Here is a 25,287-nt window from a genome sequence, read left to right as displayed (position 1 = left end):
TGGCAGGATACTATAGAAGATTTGTCAAAGATTTTGCGAAAATAGCAACGCCGCTGACCAAGTTAACTCGAAAAAGTGAAAAGTTCGTATGGAGTGACAAATATAAAGAAATTTTCCAAGAGCTGAAGAATCGGTTAGTAACCGCACCGGTACTTATACTGCCAGACGAGCATGGAGATTTTGTCATTTATAGGACGCTTCATACCCCAGATTAGGATGTATACTAATGCAACACGGTAACATCATCGCATATGCCTTGAGATAATTAAAACCTCATGAACAGAAGTATCCTACATATGATCTAGAATTAACAGCGATCATATTTGCATTGAAACTTTGGAGACACTATCTCTACGGTGAGAAATGTGAAATCTACACGGATCATAAAAGTTTGAAGTACATCTTTACGCAGAAGGACCTTCACATGAGACAACACCGATGGCTAAAATTGATTAAAGATTACAATGTTACGATTAGTTATCATCCAGGAAAAATGAACATTGTGGTTGATGCCCTGAGCCGGAAAGAAAGGTTGAACTTGTTAACTTTATGTGAAGAATTAGCCAAGGAATTTGATAAGTTGGAAATCGAGATTCGTGTTCCCAATGAATCTACTGAAGCTATCTACGCGATGACTTTTCAACCAGATTTACTGGAAAAGATTCGACGATGTCAAGAAGAAGTGATGGGTCAAGATGATAACTTAACGGGAGAAGAAATCATAACCCAGAAAGATAATGAAGGAATCCTACGATTTGCATCAAGAATCTGGATCCCTAACGTGGCAGAACTGAAGGAAGGAATATTGCAAGATGCGCACGGTTCGAAGTATTCCATACATCCAGGAAGTACAAAAATGTACCGTGATCTGAAGGAAAACTCTTGGTGGCCAAATATGAAGAAGGAGATAGCAGAATGGGTGAGTAAATGCAGATCACCCGTGTATTGGGATGAAGTCGGAAAATGCAAGATTTTGGGTCCAGAATTGATTCAACAAACTAAAGAAAAGATAGAACTTATTCGAAAGCGACTAGATGCAGTACAAAATAGGCAACGCAAATATGCAGATCAAGCTAGGAAAGATATGGACTACCAAGAAGGAGAGCACGTGTTACTCAAAATATCACCATGGAAATGATTGACCAGATTTGGCAACAAGGGTAAATTGAAGTCACGATACATCGGACCATTTGAAATCTTGAAGAAAGTGGGAAAAGTTGCTTACGAGTTAGCCTTACCGCCTCATATGCAGCATATTCACAATGTGTTTCACGTGTCGATGCTTAAGCGATATAATCCTGATTCTAGGCATTTAATAGAATATGAACCGGTAGATATCCAACCTGATTTGTCTTATGTAGAACAGCCGGTAAGAATTTTAGATCGGCAAGAGAAAGTGTTGAGAAATAAGTCTGTATCTTTAGTGCGAGTTTTGTGGAAAAACCCTATGGTTGAAGAATCAACCTGTGAACTTGAGAGTGAGATGTTAGAAAAATATCCTCATTTGTTTTCTTAGTGAGATTTTGAGGACAGAATCCTGTTAAGGGGGAAGGATGTAACGTCTGGGAAATTATGTCTGTATTATATTATATTTATAATAAATATCATTTATGTATAATTAGCTGTCAAACCCTAATTGCTATGTGCTACGTGTTTCTGTGTCGTCCAGGTATTTTCCGGGTATTTTTCAGATATTTTATTTTGCATTTATAGCTTTCATATCAAAAATTATACGACCCGAATCATGATTTTTTAGCTGATATTTCAAATAAAATAATGGGCCTTATTTTTCATCACCATCGCGTCATTCTGAACATCTAGGTATTTTACAAATTTTCTCGTTTCGCGAAAAATAACTTTTCAGGGCCCCATTGGGTGTTAAAACCCCACAAAAATCACATTTTTATTTATATAAAATTATAGGACTTTCATTTATACTTTTCTTTGTATTTTTGCATTTTTCACAATTTTTGAGAAATTTTGACATATATATTGTATATATAAAATATCTATAAATTAAATTTTAATAATCAAAAATTATAAAATTAGGGGCTTATTAATTTTAAAAGATGTAGAAATAAGGCCTTAATTTTAATTAGGAGTATTAATTTTACTACTATAAATAGCCTAATTTTTATTTAATTAATTATAATTAATCATTAAAAATCAGCAAAATTCTGGAAATTCTTTGAAATCGGGTCAGGAAGAACAGGGTCGGGTCGAGAATTCAAGCCGTGATTTTGATCAGATTACAGCACCAAAACAAGTGATTCAAGTACCCAAATCGAAGGTTTTGATATGTTCTTTATGTTTTTAGCATCAATTTCATGTTTTAATTCGTAGTTTTTGATTTTCGATTTCGAGGGTTTATGTTCGAATTAGGGCTTTTTTGATTCTAGGGTTATTATGATATTTTGATGATTGATATAGCTTCCTGATGTTATTTGCAATCGATTCATGGTATTTAATTGAATGAACGATGTCTGGATAGTATAGTTCGATTATTAGGGTTTATACTCAATTTTCAAATTATAGCTTCGTGATTTCTCTGAATATTTGGTTCTTGAAAGGTTAGGGGTTTGATTGTATATGTGCTTAGCTTTGATTTGCACTATAAAACGTTAAGTTTCATGTACGATTCCGTAAATTCGATGTATGGCCGGAAAAGTTTGGAGTTTTGATCGGAAAAGACGATTTAGGGATAATTCAGGGATTTTTTATCGTGGTTGGATTGTTGTATTAATTTGGAATGTAAAGCACCCAAAAAATGTATCAAACCGTGTTGGTTTGGGACTGTTTTAGACTCACCGGAATCCGGTGAAGTCGCCGAATTGTGGAAAATTTCCGGTCATGTTCTTCATGACCCGGAAATTAACCCGGTTGACCTGTTTGTTGACCCGGTTTTGATCTGATTTGTCAGATGTCTGGATTATGACAAATGTTTCTGGAAAATGATTTTTATTTTTATTTTTATTAATCATAAAAATCAGTTTTATTTATTTTATAAATTGATTAATTAATTATTTAATTAATTGATTTAATATTATAAATAATTATGAAATATTTTCTAAAAATCAGATTTAATTATTTTCTTAATTATTTATTATTTATTAGTTATTTAAAAATAATTATTTATTTTGATAATAAATCAAATAATTTTCAATAAATCATAATAAATTCATTTTAATTCCATAAATTATAGTAAAATCATTTTTATTTCTGATTTTTCTGGAATAATTATTTAAAAATTATGTTATGGTTTAAAAAATAGTAATAATTATTTATATTAAATAATAAATTTATTTATCTGTATTTAATTGGTAATAATTAGATCGTTAGTCCGATTCAAGCAAAACGAAAGCCCTTAGACTCAGAAAAATGAATTATTTTCATTAAAAATAATATTAAAACCTAATTTCTTCTAGAAATTAGTTGACCTTGCTATTTATTTGATTATAAGCTGAATCGCGTGCCGAGACGAGTCCGATAAATTCTGAAAAATAGGAAACGAGTCAGATAATGATCAGTTAAGCAATCAATGAGTTGATTTTGATTCTAAAAATTATTTTAACTATACAAATGATTATATGGCTTATGTGCTTATGTGTATTATGTGGTGAATCGAGTCTTTCTTGTTAATAAATAATATACGAGTCAATCATAAGCGCATGGGTAGACAATAGGAACGATGTGAAGTCGGTTCGAGACACAATTGAAGTACGAAATGACTAAACCAGTCTATTTCTCTAATAGAAGCTAAACTAGTAAGGAAGATTGAGCCGATGATAGACGAAAGTGACATATTTGAAGTGAGTCGCGCAGAAGGCAAGTTTTTCCCCTATTCTAATTTCAGAATAATGATATTTCTTCAGATTCATATCACGCTTGCACTCTTTTAATCCTTATTAACAGACACAAATACACACTTGTTATTCTCTTGTTCATTTCGATTCTTGATTTCTCCTTTTTCTTTGAATCCCTTATTCATATTCCAATTGATACACATACACATTGGTATATTCTGGTGATTAGAATATATCAAAGCATATCGATTGTTCCGGTTGCTACTACATGGACTGGATGATGATTTGTGGGATTAAGTTATCTTAATCCGAAGGACCAGATTAGTTCAGTATCCTTGAGATGAGCCGTAGAGCCTGGGTACCCGATTGGATCTATATAGTGAGATATAGATCTGCACTGTATCCTGGCTGACCAGTAGGGTATAGGTGCGAACTTGTGTCCAGTTTAGTTCATTTGTACTCGCCAGCAGTGGCCTTCTTTCTATTATCGTGGGGTTATATCTTTGCAGATGTACCCAGATTACCGATTCATTTAAACTACTTTAACACTGTTTATATTTTGTGGACTTGTTGAACAATTTTTGGCTCACCCCCTTTTGTTGTTATTCACCTTATTGTTTTCAGTTAAGAAGGAATATGAAACCCATCAGGACTCGAGTGGTAAAGAAGCGGGTCAAGCTTCGGGATCCTCTCATACTCAAGGTGTTGATCCCAATCCAGGATGAAAGCTTTGAGTTGCCCGAGCAGGTGGACTGTAGATAGTTAGTGTGTGTGCTTGAATAAAACAGGAACTTAGTTTAAAACTGGTTAGATAATGGTTTGTAATAAAGAGAGTTTGTAAGATTTTAAATTTGGTTTGTAATAAAGTAGATAATGGTTCTTGTTTTCATACTTCAACCTAAAAAGATCATGGTTAGTGTTAAAGGGGGTTAGATATATTTCATTATTATTGTTATTTAGATTATACAGGTTTGGTGATTAGCTAGTAACCCCCAGACTTATACCCGGGGTCTGGAGGGCGTTACAGGTTTGGCATCAGAGCTGTAGGTTTGGTCCCTAAAAATAAGAACATTAGGGTTAAGATAAGATAGGAAGATCACATAAGATAGGAATAGTCAATTAGGAAGAGTAGTGTTCAGATTTAGATAAGATTAGGATAGGAAGGTATTAGTTCTAGGAATGATTTAGTGACTTTTCTTCTTTCTTTGGTATATTATCACATCGCATCATCAGGATATTCAAGTTCATCAGAGGGCGTTACAGAGTTAACTGAATGATTTAACCAAAAGATGTCTTGTTAAGGCGCGTCTCCCTAGACTGATTTGTAATAATGACAATGATATATATATTCATACATGCACATTTACCAAATAAATTCACTTAATTCATCATGCATATAATAAAATACATCAAATATTTCTGGCTTAATATTTTTGAACAACATTTAGGACATATCAGGATTTGATCCATATACATCATGATTTGATCAAATATAAATTGAAAAGAATTTATTTGTCCTAAATAACCATACCAAGTTCATTGACAAGCTTTGTAAAAGTTTCTTCAGGTAATGGCTTCATGAAGATATCAGCCAGCTGCTGATCAGTAGGAATGAAATGAAGCTCAATTGTTCCTTCCATAACATGCTCTCTAATGAAGTGATATCTGATGCTGATATGTTTAGTAAGAGAGTGTTGTAGCGGATTTCCTGTCATAGAAATAACACTTTGATTATCACAATAAATAGGAATTTTTGAAAATGATAATCCATAGTCCATGAGCTGATTTCTCATCCATAACAACTAAGCATAGAAACTCCCAACTGCAATATATTCAGCCTCAGCAGTCAAAGTAGAAATAGATTTATGCTTCTTACTGAACCATGAGACTAATTTGCCTCCCAAAAACTGACAGCTCCCTGATGTACTCTTCCTGTCTATTTTTCATCCAGCAAAATCAGAATCTGAATAACCATATAATGCAAAATCAACTTCCCTTGCATACCAAAGACCAAGTGATACAGAATCCTTGAGGTATCTGAAAATTCTCTTTACTGTAATAAGATGTGACTCCCTTGGATTTTCCTGAAATATTGCACACAGACAAGTGGCAAACATAATGTCTGGCCTACTAGCGATTAGGTACAAAATAGAACTAATCATACCTCTGTAATTTGAGACATCAACTGCTGTACCTTCATGAGGATCAAGCTTTCTAGAAGTTACCGTTGGAGTAGTTGTTGTTGCACTATCTTGCATATTAAACCTTTTTAACAGATTATTTGTGTACTTTGACTGATTGATGTAGATCCCATTATCAGTCTGTTTAATTTGCAATCCCAAAAAGTAACTCATCTCTCCCATCATGCTCATTTGATATCTTGATTGTATCAACTTTGAGAACTTATCACACAGTTTAAGATTAGTTGATCCAAAAATGATGTCATCCACATTAATTTTAACTAAAAGTAGATCTTTACCTTGATTCAGATAAAATAATGTTTTATCTATAGTACCTCTTTTGAATCCACTTTCTAGCAGAAACTGAGCAAGAGTCTAATACCATGCCCTAGGTGCTTGCTTTAGTCCATAGAGTGCTTTGTCAAGTCTATAAACATGATAAGGATATTTAGGATCCATAAAACCAGGTGGCTGTTCAACATTGACTTCTTCTTCAAGTTCTCCATTGAACAATGCACTTTTGACATCCATCTGGAAGACTTTAAACTTCTTGTGAGTAGCTGTTAGGGTGAAAACACGCGCTAATATTCACGCAAGTATACGCGTTCACAAGTAGTATAAGATATAAATTAGATTCATTCCCACAGAGACTGGTTTAGGTTAAGTTCAATTTATGCACTTATGCAACAATGTACGGTTATTGCTCAATGCTAAGACATATAACAAATGGGTTTTGATAAAACTAAGAGATTATACTAAATAACATTAACTAAGAGAATTGAGGTTGAATTACTATATATGACAAACATGGGATTCTAACTTCATTAAATACTTCATTCAATAGCCTTATTGTTCTTAACCTTAGCATGTAATGGTGATAACACTAATCAGATAACACGAAACTAGTAAATGCCAACTTTCGTTGTACGAATACCCTACTACCAAGCATCCACAAAAGAGATAGAAGTTGAATAGACACCAATTATGCTTAGTCCTTATATGTCTATAAGAATTGAAAACATAAAGGTTTAATGCGCAAGTTATCTATCATGATTACATAGGGCAAGTAAGATGGTTAAAATTACCTACAAATCATGCATAACAAATATATGAACCTATGCTAGCATGGCAAGTTCTAAACCTCTATATTCACTATCGCTTCAATAGAGATTAACACGCTATCTTATATGTTAGCTACACACATAAGACGAATAAGCACAACCAATACTATGATATCAATCATCACCACACACCAAGATATCGAAACAAATTAATTATTGAAATTCATAAGTAAATCCGCTAGAATCACATGACAACGATTAGCCCATAATTGAACCCATCGTCACCATGGGTTCATTTGAAAGCATGGTATAAAACAAGGTCTTATTAAACTGAATAATAATCAAAGTACGAATAAACAAGGTCTAGGTTCAACAAGAATGAAAACGAGCATCTAACGTTACAACTAATTCAAATAATCACAAGTTAAAATAAAGATCTTCTTTTTCAGAGTTGTTTTGTGTTTCTAGGTCTTCTCCTTGATCTCCCAATCTTCCCGGATGATGAAAACCTTTTTTTAAGTATATATAAGCCCATATTGGACCTAGATCCTTAAAATCGTCAAATTCCACTCAAAAAAGGCTTTTTTCAGCGAAATTAGCGAAGTCATCCACGCATCAGCACGTGGCCGCCTAGCACCAGCAGGTGGGCGCCTGCAGCCTTTTTGGAAAATTCTGATGAATCTTATTTTTCCCATAACTTGAGTTCTACTCGTCAGAATTAGGCGATTCAACTGTCCACGTGAAGCTAATGAGATTCTCTACAACTTGACAATGGACTAGACTTCCACTTTTGATCACTTTTCATTACATTTCCTTTAAAAGCTCATTTCTTCATATAACTGATATTTGAAATGCAATAACACAAAAACACATCAAAATACCAACAACTTGAGTCCAAAACACCAATTTAATCTTGTAATAAAATCCATTTATCACACCCCCAAACTTGAATCGATGCTTGTCCTCAAGCATAAACAGACTCAAAACTATAAAATAAACCTAATGCATGAATGCAACTAAATGATAATGCAATCGATCCCCTTAGAATTACCATAACCAAATGAATAAGCCAATGTCTCTAAGAATGCAATGACTTAAAACAAAGTTCGAATAAATCCCACAAACCAACTCACAAACCTGAAACATGCGTGTGTTGAATGCTTAACAGATATCTCTCGATACTAGATCAATAACCATAACTTATCTATCATCGAAACAATTAAAAGTTTATAAACAGAATTGTTAGGTCACACACACTGTAAAGGGGGTGAATACAGTGTAAATTACAATCAAATCAAACTTTAATATCTTAAGTAACAGAAAACAAACTTTATTGAAACAATAAACTCTGTTACAGTATGGAACTGTTACCTCTCAGTGATGAACAAATATCACGAGAGCTGCTAGGGTTACAATGAATAATCTTCTCGAATATGATAACACTTATAGTGTAAACCCTATGTCTGTGTTTATATATTACACAATTACAAGATAATCGCTAATTGATATGGAATATAATTCTGCTTCCTAAAATATATCAATCAGATATCTTTTCTTCCAAGTATTCCATTCTTCACGGAACTCCTTCTTCATGCATATCTCTTCTTATGTTTATCTTGATCTTCTTTCCTTTAATCAGCTACTTTCCTTATCTCAACGTCCTTCAGCACTTAAGTTCTGATATCTAATTTCTGATGATTATCTCCTGATAATATAAGTACTGATATCCTTAAGTCCTGACTTCCAGTATAAGTACTGATTCCTAGTTAAGTACTGATTTGTCCTGTTAAGTAAGATCTGAAAACTAAACATAAATCATATTAGTCATGACATTATCAAATATATCTAACAATCTCCCCCAACTTGTAAATTAGCATAATATACAAGTTTAACAGATATTTGATGATGTCAAAAATATTAAGTACAAATGCATGAGAATTAGACTAGATAACTACAACTTACAGTCGTTAAAGCTTTACCAATATTTAACTTCTGATAACAACTTCAGTCTGTACAAATATCAGAATTTAAGCAGTTGTAGATCTTTGACTTGGCTTCATCTTCTGATCTCTCTGATGTTAGGAGTTGTTCTGAGATAGTTCTTCAACAAACATCTCTCAGCATATCTAAGTTCATCAATCATTCTCCTTTTAGCATCTTTAAGCTTTGCAGTATCTTCACCAATTTGAAAGATTGCAGCCCTGAGATCATTAATCTTTGCTTTTCTTATATCCTGATCCAGTCTGATCAAATAAGCTTTATCAGACTCAAGATTGAATTCCACAGCCCTGTAACCTAGAAAGGTAGTTATAATTTTAGCAGTGTTGGGCTTCATTTCAACTATATCATCCTTCTGATCTCTGTACTTTGGAACGTATGTGCTGTCAGACTTAACAGAATAAAGCCTTTTCTGTCTCTGAATCTGATCCTTCAAATAGTTTGCAGCAGTTCCTGTTATTCTGTCATCCACTTGAAGTAAGAATAGTACATGCTCCAATTCTTCAAAATACTTCAATGGAATGGCATTTTGTCTTATATGATAAACCCTACCATCTGTCATGAAGTACAACAAAATGTATTCTTTCAAGTAGGTATGGTAAACCATTTGTACAGATTCCAGTTGATTCAATCTCTCAGGAGTTGCTCCAATACCTGGTTCACTCAAGGAAGTTGGATCATTGGTAGTGTTCTGTATTCTTCTTTCATCAGCACTTCCCAATCCAGTTTTATCTCTTGCTTCCTTTCCAGTAACTACTCTTGCTTCAAAACCACTTCCAGCAGTCTTTAAAGGTTGAGTCTGTTTTGCTTTAGTGAATCCTGGTAGGAGTGTCTTTGGTCTAACTTCTGATATCAAGTTTACTTGAGCTGTGTCAGAGGTTACTTGCTTCTTCAAAATATCAGAACTTACAGGTTCTTGACTCTGAACAACTTGAGCCATGTCAGAGGTTGTTTTAAGAACTTTTCTTGAAGTCAGAGCAAGATTATCCTTTTCATCAGTAATTTCTTCATCCTCAGGAGGCACATAAACCTTGATAGGTTCACCAACCTTTTCTTTACCCTTGGATCTTAGATCTATCTGTGGTTGTGATCTAGCCAATGTTGCTTCAGAATGTGTCCTTTCTTTGATCACAATGCCTTTGAGTTTTGGAAGTGGCTTTTTACCAGAAGCTTCAGATTTAGATGTGACTTTCTCTGATTTAAGCCTGGCTTCTTCTTCCATTAAACTCTCCAAGTCCATTCCTGGATTTTCCTGAAGAAATAACTGTCTTGACATTTCCTCATCAAGATCTAAAAGTTCATCAGAACTTATTCTTTTACCAGTAGCAGAACTTATTCTTTTCCCAGTATCAGAACTTATCCTGTGACTTGTGATTTCAGCTTTTCTTGATGTGAATCCTCTACCTTGACTATGACCTCTACCCATTCCAGAGCTTCCTTGATCATCTTTTCCATCATCCTTCCCTTTCAGTGTCTTGTCAGTCTTGCATTTGGACTTAATTACTTTCTCCACCTTTTTGGCATCAGCGGGTAATAGGAGAGAGACAAGCAATTCCACTGAGGATTGGATTTCAGTAAGTTGAGATTGCTGAGAAGCTTGAGTTGTCAAAATATCATTAATCTGAGCTTGTTGTTTTTCTTGAGTCTTCTCAATAGCAGCAATCCTATCAAAGGTAGGTTGGAAGAACCTTTTCTTGTCAAGTTTCCAAACTTCTCCTTGCTTAATAAATTCTTCCTGAATCTTGTGTAGCTCTGCATGAGTAGTTGAATGAAGACCTTGTAGATGTCTAGTACTCAATGCAGTGATTTTAAGTTGGGTTTGAAATCATCAGAATTTAACATTTCATCAGCTTTAGTCAAGTGCTCAGCAAGATGAATCTCATTTGGAACACAGGAAACTGAGTTCCATTCCTTAGTCCACTCCCATCCTGCAGGAGTTTCACTCCAAGGTGCTGGTTCTTCTCTGGTAACAAACTTCTTAACCAGTTCAGACTTAAGAATAGTCTATTGAGGAGCATGTCCTGAAGGACCTGCTTCTTCAGCATCTGCAGTTGGAGCAGCATCACAAGTATCTCCAGCCTTTGCAGCATCAGAACTTACAAAATCAGTATCCTCTGATAAAACAACAGTGTGAGTAGCAATGGAGGCATCTGCATCCTCTAACTGCTGATCTGGTTCTAAGTTCTGATCAACAGCCATATCCTGATGCTCACCTAAAGTCTGATCATCAGCATCTTGATGCAGAAAAGGTGTTGTGGATAACTCTGGAGTTTGAACAGCATCAATAACAGGTGTTGTTGAAGGATTAGTTGCTGTTGGAGCTTCTAAGAGAATTACTTCAGGCACAACCAAGTCTTGAACATCAATATCAGCACTTGTGCCTGGATCAACAGGAGATACAGAGGATGTGTTGACCTTTTCAGAAACAGCTTCCTGAGATGGAGTTGATGGAGAAGAAGTGACTTTAGCAAATTCCTTTTCTTGTGAGATCAGAGATTCCTGATCCCCTTCCTTAGCTGCTTCCTCTTCATCATCTGAAACTGGTCTATTTGCCCTCTGTTTCTTGTATCTCTTTATAGATTTGGATTCCTTGGGAGTTTCAGGAACTGTCATTCTTCTAAGCCTCTTGAGAAGCCTAGATCCCTCAATTCCAGAATCCTTCTGAGAAGTCTCTTTCTCAGCTTCACTTACAACAGGTTCTGAAGAAGGAACCTGTTCCTCAGTATCAGATTCATCTCTCAAAGCAATCCTCCTTCTCTTTTGAGGTGTTTGAGGAACAGTCTTTGTCCTCTTAGGTTTGGAGGATGAAGGCTTCACAGTAGGTGCTGATGATGAGGGTTGAGCAGTCTGTGAAGTGGAGAGATATGATTTGATATATTGTCTGAGGGTTGGTTGAGTAGAATGAGTGGTAGGTGCTGATTGTTGTGGTGTTTAGGTGGTTGTTGTGGGTTGGACATCAGAATAAACAGATCTATAAGTATCAGGATCAGCATTTACTAAGATCTGTTTTACAGATTGAGGAATCTGTAAAGGTCTAACCACTGATTTCTTAGTGTCAGCATTTATCAGGTCATTAAAGTAACGTTTTTCAACCCTAAAAGGTGGAGTTGAGGAACTGACTAATTGAGGTTCATCAGTACAAAAAGTATATATAAGTTGACAAAATCTAGCAAAGTAAATAACATTCCTATCCTCTGTCATCTTTTCCCCAATAAAACCAATTATAGCAGTTGCAAAATCAAAATGAGTTTGGTTTATAATAGCATACCCTATGTGCTGACTCAGAATTGGTATAGCATCAAAATTCGAACACTTGTTCCCAAAAGCTTTAGTGATGCAGTCGAAGAAGAAGCTCCATTCTCTTCTGGATATGAGCCCGTTTCAACTGCCCAAGCTTTGCCAAACTCCGTTCATACCCCAAATGGGCCATTAAATCCTGAAGAGCTGATTCCTCTGGAATTGAAAAGGTACACCCTTCTGGGAGATGTAGAGCCTTGCGTATTGTACCAGGAGTGACGGCATATAAAAAATCACCCACTTCGAAAACAATACTGGGAGTGCCATGTGTACCACCATTATCAAAGTGCCCAGTCCGCCAAAATGTCAGAACTTGTTGGCTTGAAAAGACTGAAGGCTGGGTCAATGCATACCCAATCTCACTATGTGCAATAAGATCTTGCACAAAATGCAATTCAGATGGAGCTTCAACATGATCAAGAATTGCAGCATAGTTGTTTGGAACAAATTTAGCTCCATCAATGATTAAATCCTTAGGTGCCATGTGAAAAATTGAGATTTAAGAGTGCCTGATAGGTGTTTGAGAAAATGTCTGTATGAAAAACCAACGTAAGAAGAAGAGAGAGAGAGAGAGAGTAAAAGCAAGTAGAGAGAAAAAGTATGAAAGGAAATGAAAGATTAAAAAATCCTCTCTCTGTCGTACTTATACTCTGAAAAAAATGTTACCGTTGGACACCTGTCAGACATGCAGTAATAATGGATAGTTACTGGGCGCGAGAAAACAGTAATCATTACTTACCCACTTGCAGTTTTTCAAGGAAAAACTGTTCCACTTACCCAGATATTCCATTAATCAAGGTGAAACAGTTTTAATTCAAAATTGAAACCGTTCCCACTGATTTAATTATTTTTCACTGCATCATTAATATTCTGAAAATAAAACAAGTGAAAATGACCAAGATAAATCAGGTGAGTAAGTACTGATAAAGGAAAATCAGAACTTAAATTAAAACAGAATTTATATGGTCATCAGAATATGAATCGTTATCAAGATTTATCAATGCATTACAAAATAACTTAGAGACAAAATCTTGAAACAAAAACAAATTTCATTAATATATCAAGTGAATACATTCATGAAATTGAAATTACATCAGAATTTATACAAGATTTCCCTAAGCTGCTAAACCTAACATCAACAGCCTTAGTCCTTGCTCAAGAAGCAGGGCAAGGCTGATGATGAAGAAAAACAGGAAGAAGAAAATAAATCATTTATTCTTCCTACTCTCGACAAACAGAATGGCGAGTCGAATGATTCGCTCTTGCTGGCGGAGAGCTTCCAGCCTTTCCTCCTCCAATCGCTCCAGATGGCGATGGTAGTCCATATAGAAGAATATGAGGTGGGTGAGTACCTCCTATGGGACAGAGTCCCATATCTCATCAGGAATGGCAGTGACGTGCCATTCCTGCTGCCAATCGGCACAGCTGAGCTCCATATTGAAGGTTTCGTAGTTCAAAAACATGTTGTATCTGACCATGGTGTTTTTGATAGAAATAGTATGAAGGTAAGTTTGTGAGAAAAGATTTGATGGGAAGGCTGATGTGAAGTGGTTGCTTTATATAGGCAGGAGAATGCCAGGCGACGCAAAGAAATTTAATGTTGACAGGTAGAATTAATTCTACCTCGTCTCCCCAGACTTGGAAAAAGAAAAAAATTCATTGGAAAGAGAAAACATGGTTTAATGCGCACAAGAAGCAAGTAAAAGTTGACTGTTCAAGTACGGATACCATTAACCCTAACCATAGTGACTATTAATCTTCCACTTCAACATATTCTAGTTTGAACCGAGACTGTTATCAAATTTTATCCATAGATAAGCCAAGTAAAGAATTAGACTTTAATATCAGAATTTAGACTTATATCAGAACTTAACAGTCATCAAAACATAATTTCTTAACTCGAAAAATGAATGCCTATCTGAGTAAGTCCTCATACAAGTTCTCAGTTATTTTCTTCATAACTTAATCAGCAGAACAGGCAATCAGAACTTGTCCTCAGAATTTATGCAAAATGACACAATGACTATTTATCTAAAAGAATATAGACCACCACAGTAATTTTCATCATTCATATGGAGTGATTAGTGTGTGCATTAAGCTAAATGTCAGACAAAGAATAAAGTCTAATTCACTTCAGTACATCTTAGAAATAAGGCATAACTAAAATTTTGCTAAAGAGCTGTCATTATTCTGTAACCTACTGTTGAATGAGTTCATGCTAGAGTCCACCTCAATTATTGTGTGCTAATTTTATGCATCTTTTTGAATTCCATTTTACAGTGGCTTCTCAGTGTAAGTGAGTCACGACTGCTTATCAGAATTTATGCTATTATTAGAGTATTTCTTCAGTAATCATAGAGTGTGAAAAGTCACCAAGAAAATATTTTGCTTTTCTAATGCTTATTTACTTAATACCAGCAATGCACTTGGGTCGTCCCTTCCACATTTTTACTCTAGATCTCAAAGGAGTACCTGATTTTATTCTTTGATCCTTTTGCTTTTTCTTTTAGTGAGGTTTATCAGCACTTAGTGCATTCAGCAGATTTACTAGTATCAGAACTTAACAGATGAGTAGCATTATTCTAATTTGTGACTTAGTAATAAGATAGACAAAGTAAACTCAACTAAGCTCAATTATCAGAATTTGCTTGTGTCAATAGATTTCCACATAAATAATTACTTCTTATATGGGATCCTTTGTTTATTGAAGACTACTAGGTCAGCATCTAGTACAGTTATCCTCATAGGATTGAATAGTTACTTTAACAGACATATCACTTATCAGAGTTTAGAAACATATATCAGACAACAGTCAGTACTTAGACACATTTATCAATTAATCACATAATTCACAAAGAGATTAAATTCTGTAAATACTGATCATAAAGTCTGATAAAACAGAACAAGACTAGGCAGATTTAGAGAAAGAACCTGAAACCATTCCAAGTTCATTTACCAATCTTGTAAAAGTGGCTTCACACAATGGTTTTGTGAAGATATCTGCTAGTTGTTGATCTGTTGGAACAAAGTACAATTCCACTGTACCTTCATCCACATGTTCCCTTATGAAGTGGTACCTGATGCTGATGTGCTTTGTCATAGAGTGTTGAACTGGATTACCTGTCATAGCAATAGCACTTTGATTATCACAGTAAATAGGGATTTTGAAATATGTTAACCCATAATCCAGTAACTGATTCTTCATCCAAAGAATCTGTGCACAACAGCTTCCTGCAGTAATATACTCTGCTTCTGCAGTTGATGTGGAAATTGACTTTTGTTTCTTGCTGAACCAAGAAACCAATCTGCCTCCAAGAAATTGGCAGCTTCCACTTGTGCTTTTCCTGTCAATTTTGCAACCTGCAAAATCTGCATCTGAGTAACCTATTAGTTTAAAATCTGATTCTCTAGGATACCACAATCCCAGATCAGCTGTTCCTTTAAGATACTTGAAAATTCTTTTCACAGCTGTTAAGTGAGGTTCTCTTGGATCTGCTTGAAATCTTGCACAAAGACAGGTAGCATACATGATATCAGGTCTACTAGCAGTTAGATAGAGTAGAGAGCCAATCATACCTCTGTAATCAGTAATATCTACTGATTTACCAGTATCCTTATCCAGTTTTATTGCAGTGGCCATTGGAGTGGATGCACTTGAACAATCTTGCATGCCAAATTTCTTCAGCAAATTTCTGGTGTACTTAGTTTGACAAATAAAAGTGCCTTCTTCATTCTGCTTGACTTGAAGGCCCAGAAAATAGCTAAGTTCCCCCATCATACTCATCTGATACCTTGACTGCATCAGTTTGGCAAACTTCTTGCAAAGTCTGTCATTTGTAGACCCAAAAATGATATCATCAACATAAATCTGGACCAGAAGTAAGTCCTTTCCATGGTTGAGGTAGAACAGTGTTTTGTCTATTGTTCCTCTGTTGAATCCACTTTCCAGAAGAAACTGAGCTAAAGTCTCATACCATGCTCTAGGAGCTTGCTTAAGTCCATAAAGTGCTTTATCAAGCCTGTAGACATAATCTGGATGTTTGGAGTCTACAAAGCCTGGAGGTTGTTCAACATATACTTCCTCCTCCAATTCTCCATTGAGAAAAGCACTTTTCACATCCATTTGAAAGACAGTAAACTTTTTGTGAGCAGCATAAGCCAAAAATATCCTTATGGCTTCTAACTTAGCAACTGGTGCAAATGTTTCATCATAATCAATTCCCTCCTGTTGAGAATATCCTTTTGCAACCAGCCTTGCCTTATTCCTTGTAATTATGCCATCACTGTCAGTTTTATTTCTGAATACCCACTTTGTATCAACAACAGATCTATTCTTTGGTCTTAGCACTAGGGTCCAGACTTTGTTTCTTTCAAATTCATTTAACTCTTCCTGCATTGCTTGCACCCAATCTACATCTTGAAGAGCTTCTTCCACTTTCTTTGGCTCAGTCTGAGAGAGAAAAGAGTTGTAAAGACATTGGTTTGAAGTACCTGTTCTAGTTCTGACACCTGCATCAGGATTTCCAATTATCAAATCAGGTGTATATGATTTTGTCCACTTCCTTGCAGATGGAAGGTTTTCTCTAGAACTAGATGCTCCCCCATGTTCCATGCTATCTTCATTTTCATTTTCTGATGCTCCCCCTGAAACTATGCTCTCTGAGTTGGATTCTTCAGAATTTAGATTTTCAGCACTATCAGAACTTGGCTTATCAGAACTTGACGAATCAGAACTTGAAGAGCCAGATATATGTTCTGATGTTTCTTGAGATGTGGTAAGATTTTGAGTATGCTCCCCCTACATAGGTGCATCTTCCTTTGGCGTAGTCACCACAGTTTCAATAACATCAGAGTTTAATCCATCAGAGCTTATAGTATCAGGACTTAGACTGTCAGGATTTTCTGTGTCAGAATTTGAGTCTTCATTTTCAAATCTCAGCTGATCATGATCAATAAAATCTTCAAGACCCGTAATCTTCTTGTCATCAAAGGAGACATTGATAGATTCAATGACCACTTTTGTTCTTAAATTATAGACTCTGAAGGCTTTTATGGAAAGTGGATATCCAACAAAGATTCCTTCATCAGCTTTTAGATCAAACTTGGATAGCTGTTCAGGATGAGTCTTGAGAACAAAACACTTGCATCCAAATACATGAAAGTACTTCAGATTTGGCTTCTTTTTCTTCACCATCTCATATGGTGTTTTTCCATGCTTGTTAATGAGTGTTGCATTTTGAGTAAAACAAACAGTCTGCACAGCTTCAGCCCAAAAATAGGTTGGAAGCTTTGCTTCTTCAAGCATTGTACGCGCAGCTTCAATGAGAGTTCTATTCTTCCTTTCAACAACTCCATTTTGCTGTGGAGTTCTAGGGGCAGAAAATTCCTGCTTAATTCCATGGTTTTTGCAGAACTCTTCCATTATCAAATTCTTGAACTCAGTGCCATTATCACTCCTTAAGGTTTTCACAGAATCTTTGACCAATTTATCCAGATGTTTAACATGATCAATCAAGATAGATGCAGTTTCACTTTTTGTGTGCAAGAAATACACCCATGTGTATCTGGTGAACTCATCCACTATGACCAACGCATATTTCTTCTTTGCAATAGACATGACATTCACTGGACCAAATAGATCAACATGTAGTAGATGATAAGGCTCAAGAATTGATGATTCAGTTTTGCTCTTGAATGAAGATTTTCTATGTTTGGCCTTCTGACAAGAATCACAAAGCCCATCAGGAGCAAATACTAACTTTGGCAGTCCTCTCACAAGATCTTTCTTGACTAGTTCATTTATATTGTTGAAATTTAAATGAGAGAGTTTCTTGTGCCAATTCCAGCTTTCTTTAATTGATGCTCTACTCATCAGACAGATTGCAGAACCATCAGTACTTGTTGAAAGCTTAGTTTCATAAATGTTACCACGCCTGTATCCTTTCAGAACAACTTTGCCTTTAGATTTACTCACAATTTCACAGTGTTCTTCAAAGAAATCAACATGATAACCTCTGTCACAGATTTGACTTATACTTAGCAGATTGTGTTTAAGTCCTGAGACTAGAGCTACTTCTTTAATGATGACATTCCCAAGATTGATATTGCTATATCCCAATGTTTTTCCAATGTTGCCATCTCCATAAGAAACACTTGGGCCAGCTTTCTCCACAAAGTCTGATAGCAGGGCTTTATTTCCAGTCATATGTCCTGAACTTCCACTGTCCAGAACTAGAATATTTTTCCTGTTGCCCTGCAATCACAAAGACCACTAATGATTAGTTTTAAGGACCCAGACTTGCTTGGATCCTTTGGCCTTATCAAGTTTGTTAACATTTGCAGCGGATTTAGCATCAGAGTTTATGTTAACATTTTTCTTATCAGAACTTACACTATCAGACTTTGAATCAGAATTTACACTAGAAGGAACAATGGAAACTTTCTTCAAAGAAGGTTTTAATTGATAATAATCATAGTACAAGCTATGATATTCCTTACAAGTATAAATGGAATGACATAAACTACCACAATGAAAACAAGGATTCTGTGGTTTATATCTAACAGACTGACTCTTAACTCCTGATTTTGAAGGTAAGGAGTTAATGTTCTTATTCTTCCTGCAAAAAGAAGCCAGATGGTTAGAGCTTCCACAGTTATGACATGTTTTCCTAGGAGCATCAGGAACAGGTTTATAATCATTGCTTTTATTCACACCTTCCTTTCCATTCCTATTTTTCCTAGGTGATTTTACCTTGTTTACATTCTTAACATCTTTCAGCTTATGCTTAAGCTGCTTTTTTGTCATTAAGCCTATGTTTACCTCAACTGTCTTTTCCTATTTTAGTTTGTCAGAAGTTAATTCCTCTTTAACTCCTGATTTCTCATTATCAGACTTTACAGTTACAAACTTAACAGGTTTTAACTTTGGCTTTTGCTTAACAACAGGCTTAATTTCTTCAGTTCCTTTATCATTCTTATCCTCTCCATAACCTAAGCCCTCTTTCCAATTTTCACTACTTAGCAAATTTTGAGTTGTTCTGCCAGAGTTAGTCCAAGTCCTGATTATCTCTCTTTCCTTTTCTAACTCAGTTTTTAGAGATTCATTCATTTTTAGCACTTCATCCCTAACATAAAAAGCATCATCTCTATCCTTCTGAGTTTGATGGAATATAACTAACTCTTTTTCTAAGAAATCATTTCTTTTCTTAAAAGCAAGATTTTCAGAAGTTAATCTTTCACATGTTAAGGTTTGATCTCTAAGTAACAAACATGGTTTTAAGATATCTTCTCAACTCATTAATATCATCAGTATGAAAAGCATAAGTAGTCTAAGGTACCTTTGTTTCAGTAACTTCAGAACTGCTCTCAACACTTTCTTTATCAGCATTTGCCATCAATGCATAGTTCTCCTCACTTTCAGAGTCTCAGGTGTCTGTCCAGCTTTTCTGCTTTGTGACAAGAGCCTTGCCTTTGTCACCCTTCACTTTCTTGCAATCAGGAGATATGTGGCCTTTCTCACCACAGTTATAGCATTTAACATTGGTATAATCTCATCTGTCAGACTTTCCTCCTCTGCTTTCAGATCTTCTGATATTCTTCTTATCAGAACTTGTGCCTTTCCTGGAAAACTTCTTTCCCTTCCTGAACTTTCTGTATGCAATCTTTGTGATTCCTTTCACCATAAGAGCACACAGCTTCATCATCTCCTCATCAGCATCAGTCTCAGGCAAGCTTTCAGAATTTGAGTCATCATTAGTTTCAGAACTTGATGACTCAGTATCAGACTTTGTAAAAAGAGCTTTACCCTTGTCTTTCCTTGAGGAAGCTGCTTTGGGGGATTCTTCTTCAGCCTTAAGAGCAACTATCCTTGACTTTCCTCCTTTCCTCTTGCTTCTTTGTTCCATCTCAAGTTCATGAGTCTTGAGTATTCCATAAATTTCATCAAGAGTTGTTTCATCAAGACTGTAGTTGTCTCTTATTGTTGTTACCTTCAAATCCCAACATTCAGGAAGAGCTAACAGGAATTTAAGGTTTGAATCTTCAAGATCATACTCCTTATTAACCAGTGACAGATCATTCAAGAGTTTGACAAATCTATCATATAAATCAGTCAATGATTCATTAGCCTTTGAATCAAAGTGTTCATATTCTTGAGTGAGTATTGTCTTCTGGTTCTTCTTAATTGTGTCGGTTCCCTGACACCTTGTTTCCAGAGCATCCCATATCTCCTTAGCAGTCTTGCAGTTAATTACCCTGTTTGACATTACATTATCAATGGCACTATGCAGTAAGTGTTGTACCTTAGCATCCTTAGCAATTGATGCGATATCTTCAGCAGTATAATCACTCTTTTCCTTTGGTACAGTCTTTGCTGCCTCACCTGCAACTGCAACAGCGAGCTTGGTTGGTTTGTGAGGCCCTTCCTTGATTCTATCAAGATATTCTGGATCTGTAGCTTCCAGAAACATGGTCATCCTCACCTTCCATATGGCATATTCATATGGTCTCAGTAAGGGAACTCTGATGGTTTCATACCAACTTTGGATTTGTGTCTTTGGAGGTTCTTCAGTTTTGGTAGGCTTAGTTGGAGTTTCTGTGTCAGACATGATTGTGTTTGGATCTTTAACTGTATGTGTGTTAACAAATAGGCTCTGGTACCACTTGTTAGGTCACATACACTGTAGAGGGGGTGAATACAGTGTAAATTACAATCAAATCGAACTTTAATATCTCAAGTAACAGAAAACAGACTTTATTGAAACAATAAACTCTGTTATAGTATGGAACTGTTACCTCTCAGTGATGAACAAATATCACGAGAGCTGCTAGGGTTAAAATGAATAATCTTCTCGAATATGATAACACTTATAGTGTAAACCCTATTTCTGTGTTTATATATTACACTGTTACAAGATAATCGCTAATTGATATGGAATATAATTCTGCTTCCTAAAATATATCAATCAGATATCTTTTCTTCCAAGTATTCCATTCTTCACGGAACTCCTTCTTCATGCATATCTCTTCTTATGTTTATCTTGATCTTCTTTCCTTTAATCAGCTACTTTCCTTATCTAAACGTCCTTCAACACTTAAGTTCTGATATCTAACTTCTGATGATTATCTCCTGATAATATAAGTACTGATATCCTTAAGTCTTGTCTTCCAGTATAAGTACTGATTCCTAGTTAAGTACTGATTTGTCCTGTTAAGTAAGATCTGAAAACTAAACATAAATCATATTAGCCATGACATTATCAAATATATCTAACAAGAATAGACAATAAACGCATTATGACTCACAACACCTCCTTTCTACTAGAGTTATACAAGGATTCACACTATTATTGAACACATAACAAAGATGCTTATTTGATCGTGCAAAGAATGAGGTCCCAAAAGACTTATGTAATAATACCCATGTAGCGAACGTTAGGTTAGCGGATCCCAGACTATAAAAGCCTTAGATCACTAGGCACAAAGTCCCCTAGAACTTAATAACTCGAGTATTAAAGAGTTCACTCTTGATCAATTATGCATAAACAAATACTTTTTTTTCTTTTTTTTTCTTTTTTCTTTTTAATAATTTCTGAATGAGTGCGTTTTGCTCCATCTCATTCAACCCTAGACTACTCATAAAACTATGAGTCGACTACTAGCCATTTGACGCCTAGCCTTACAACAACTAGCAATAAAATCCAAGTTTTTCTCCAGATAAAAAAAATCAGTGTTTTTATGTCATTACGGGAATATCACAGATTCTAAATATAAACAAGTGATTAAATCTCAACAAATAAACAAGTATGATCATGATCTAGATCAAAAGCAACCCTATAAGACTTTGTGAAAATATTGGTTTCTGGCATGCAAATCAATTCATTAGGACTTAAACATCCCTCTATTCATCATCACCACACTCAAATCAACATCAACTTATCAAATATCATAGTTCATCTTAAGGGATCATGCTAAATATGCATGCAAATACAACTATATGAAATCATATAAAAAATAAACAAATATGTCCTAAATGAACAATCATGCAAAAATATGAATGAACTATAACTAAACATGTAATATGAATCTATATGAATCTATATGGACACACACACTACTAATCCTTATATTATCACCCCCAAACATAAAATTTTCAATGTCCTCATTGAAGGAAATAATAAGGATTTCAGGCATACCTAATTAGCGGGAGAGTCACCCTCGTCGGGTGGAGGATCAGGTGGCCAATCAACCTTGCCATCAGTGTCTCGAACAACTGTACCGAAAGTGTGTGTCAAATATTCAGCAAAATATCAGTGGATGACATGCATGGCCTCCATACGCCTAGTCAATCTTCTATATTGTGCATCACCAACACCAGTCCTATCAACTACCTGTTGCACATGAGAAGAACCCTATGTAGGCACGGGAATATCCGTCCAACCACTCTCTACATCATCAAAAATATATCCCAACCCCTTATCATGGGGTGCACCTAAGAATGAATAACTCAAGTGATCTGGAATTCAGTTGAGCTCAAGTGTGAGAGCTTCTTAAATAAATGGTTTAAAACACTCCTGAGAAATTTTCAGCTCTGCTAACCCAAAAGAATCGAATGGCATATCCAACTTCCTCATCCACGGAGGTGCATTCAAATCCTGTAATTGTTCTGCTCCTTCTTTATCTTCAATAACTGATTCCCCTATTAAGGATCTCTCTAAGGTATCTGACTTTGGCAATTGCTCAGGCTCTGAATTTACTACAGAGTCGACCCACTCTACTTTAAAGCACTCCTCTTTAGCTGTGGGTAACTTTATTTCCTTGAACACATTAAAAGTGACCTTTTGATCGTAAACCTTCATCAAAAGCTCTCCTTTTTGCACATCGATCATAGTTCGGCCTGTAGCCAAGAATGGTCTTTCCAAGATAATGGGAATCTTCTTATCTTCCTCGAAATCAAGAATTACAAAGGCAGCAGGGAAGATGAGTTTATCCACCTTGACCAAGACGTCCTCCACTATACCTCATGGATAAGCGATGGAACGGTTAGCTAGTTGCAATGACATGTATGTTGGTTTCAGATTAGGCAGACCAAGCTTCTTGAAGATAGATAAGGGCATCGGATTGATGCTAGCTCCTAAATCACATAAACACTTGTCGAACAATAAGTTTCCGATGGTGCAAGGAATAGTGAAGCTTCCAGGATCTTTAAGTTTCGGAGGCAACTTCTGTTGCAGCACAGCACTGCATTCCTTCATTAAAGCAATGGTCTCTAAGTCATCGAGCTTCACTTTTCGAGAGAGAATACCTTTCATAAACCTCGTATAGCTAGGCATCTGTTCAAGAGCTTCAGCGAAAGATATGTTGATATAAAGTTTCTTGAACACCTCCAGAAACTTTTAAAACTGCTTATCCAGCTTTTTCTTCTGCAGCCTCTTAGGAAAAGGAGGTGGAGGATAGATCTGTTTCTCCCCTGTATTACCCTCAGGAGGAGTGTGCTCAACAGTAGTATTCCTTGGTTCCACTTCCGCTTCCTTCTGCACTTCTTCTTCAGCCAAAACTTCAGATTCTGGAACTTGAGATTTTTCAGGCTCTTCGTCTTGCTGAATTTGGGTGCTTGCGACCTTTCCAGACCTCAAGGTGATGGCGTTCACCTGTTCTTCAACTTCCCTCTTGCCTTTTGTTTCTGTATCACTAGGAAGCGTTCCTGGTGGTCGATTCACTAAGGCATTACCAATTTGCCCTATTTGGTTCTCCAGATTCCGGATAGAAACAACCTGGCTTTGGCATATAAGAGTCTAGTTTTTGCACATAAGCCTCAACTCCTCTAATTCAGATTTTCATTCGAAGATAAACCTGCATCATGAGTTTGTTGTATAAGTTGGAGTTGTTTTCTTGGTCCAAATTGTTGCTAAAAACCAGGAGGGTTGAATATCTTATTTCCAAACTGCTGGAACGGCTGTTGCATCGTATTCTGATTGTTGCTCCAGCTGAAGTTAGGATGATTCCAGTTGTCAGGATGATAAGTGTCTGGAACTGGTTGTTGCGATCTCTGAAAGTTGCTCACAAACTGAGCTGATTCACTAGATATAACGCATTGCTCCGTCGTATGCGAACCTGCACATAGCTCACAAACACTGGTTATCTAATTAACACCCAAGTTAGCCAGAGAATCGATCTTCATAGACAATTCCTTTAGTTGAGCAGCGATAGCCATAGCTGTATCCACCTCAAGAACTCCTGCTACCTTGCCCTGTGGACATCTCTGGGTTGGATACTGATATTCGTTAGTAGCCATCAGTTCAATTAGATCATAAGATTTCCAATAGCTCTTTGCCCATAATGCTCCGCCTGATGCTGCATCGAGCATGGGTCTGGACTGTGCTCCCAACCCATTATAAAAACAATTGATGATCATCCAATCAGGCATTCCATGATGAGGACACTTCCTAAGCATCTCCTTGTAGTGCTCCCAAGCTTCACACAAAGATTCTCCCATTTGCTGCATAAATTGAGTAATAACATTTTTGAATGCAGCTGTCTTCGCCATAGGGAAGAATTTAGCAAGAAACTTTTAAGCAAGATCTTCCCAAGTAGCAATCGAACCAGCTGGTAGAGAGTGTAACCAGCTCTTATCCTTGTCCCTCAGAAAGAATGGGAACAGTCTCAGCTTCACAACATCTTCAGACACACCATTGAACCTGAATGTGTCGCAGATCTTTATGAAATCCCTAATGTGCGTATTGGGATCTTTCGTTGGAGAACCCACAAACTAGACTGAATTCTGTACCTATTAAATTATGCCAGGCTTTATCTTAAAGGTATTAGCTATGATAGCTGGCCTGACAATGCTAGATTGAATGTCATTGATCTTAGGTTGAGAAAAATCCATCAAGGCTCTCATTCGTGCTGCTGGATCTCCCATTGTAATGAGTATCTGAAACACAATAAGTA

The 25,287-nt window shown here is 36.1% G+C and overlaps 1 non-coding gene across 1 annotated transcript; it reads left to right on the top strand.

The window, feature by feature from the left end:
* The first annotated feature begins 24,761 nt into the window (after nucleotides 1-24,761).
* Nucleotides 24,762-24,868, top strand: LOC141722829 (small nucleolar RNA R71). Its single transcript, XR_012575829.1, has one exon. It is a non-coding gene; the product is annotated as a small nucleolar RNA R71 (small nucleolar RNA).
* Nucleotides 24,869-25,287: the final 419 nt, after the last annotated feature.

Source organism: Apium graveolens, chromosome 4 (genome assembly GCF_009905375.1).
Source record: "Apium graveolens cultivar Ventura chromosome 4, ASM990537v1, whole genome shotgun sequence".
In the NCBI taxonomy this organism is placed as follows: domain Eukaryota; kingdom Viridiplantae; phylum Streptophyta; class Magnoliopsida; order Apiales; family Apiaceae; genus Apium; species Apium graveolens.
This window is presented reverse-complemented; position numbering and strand designations above follow the sequence as displayed.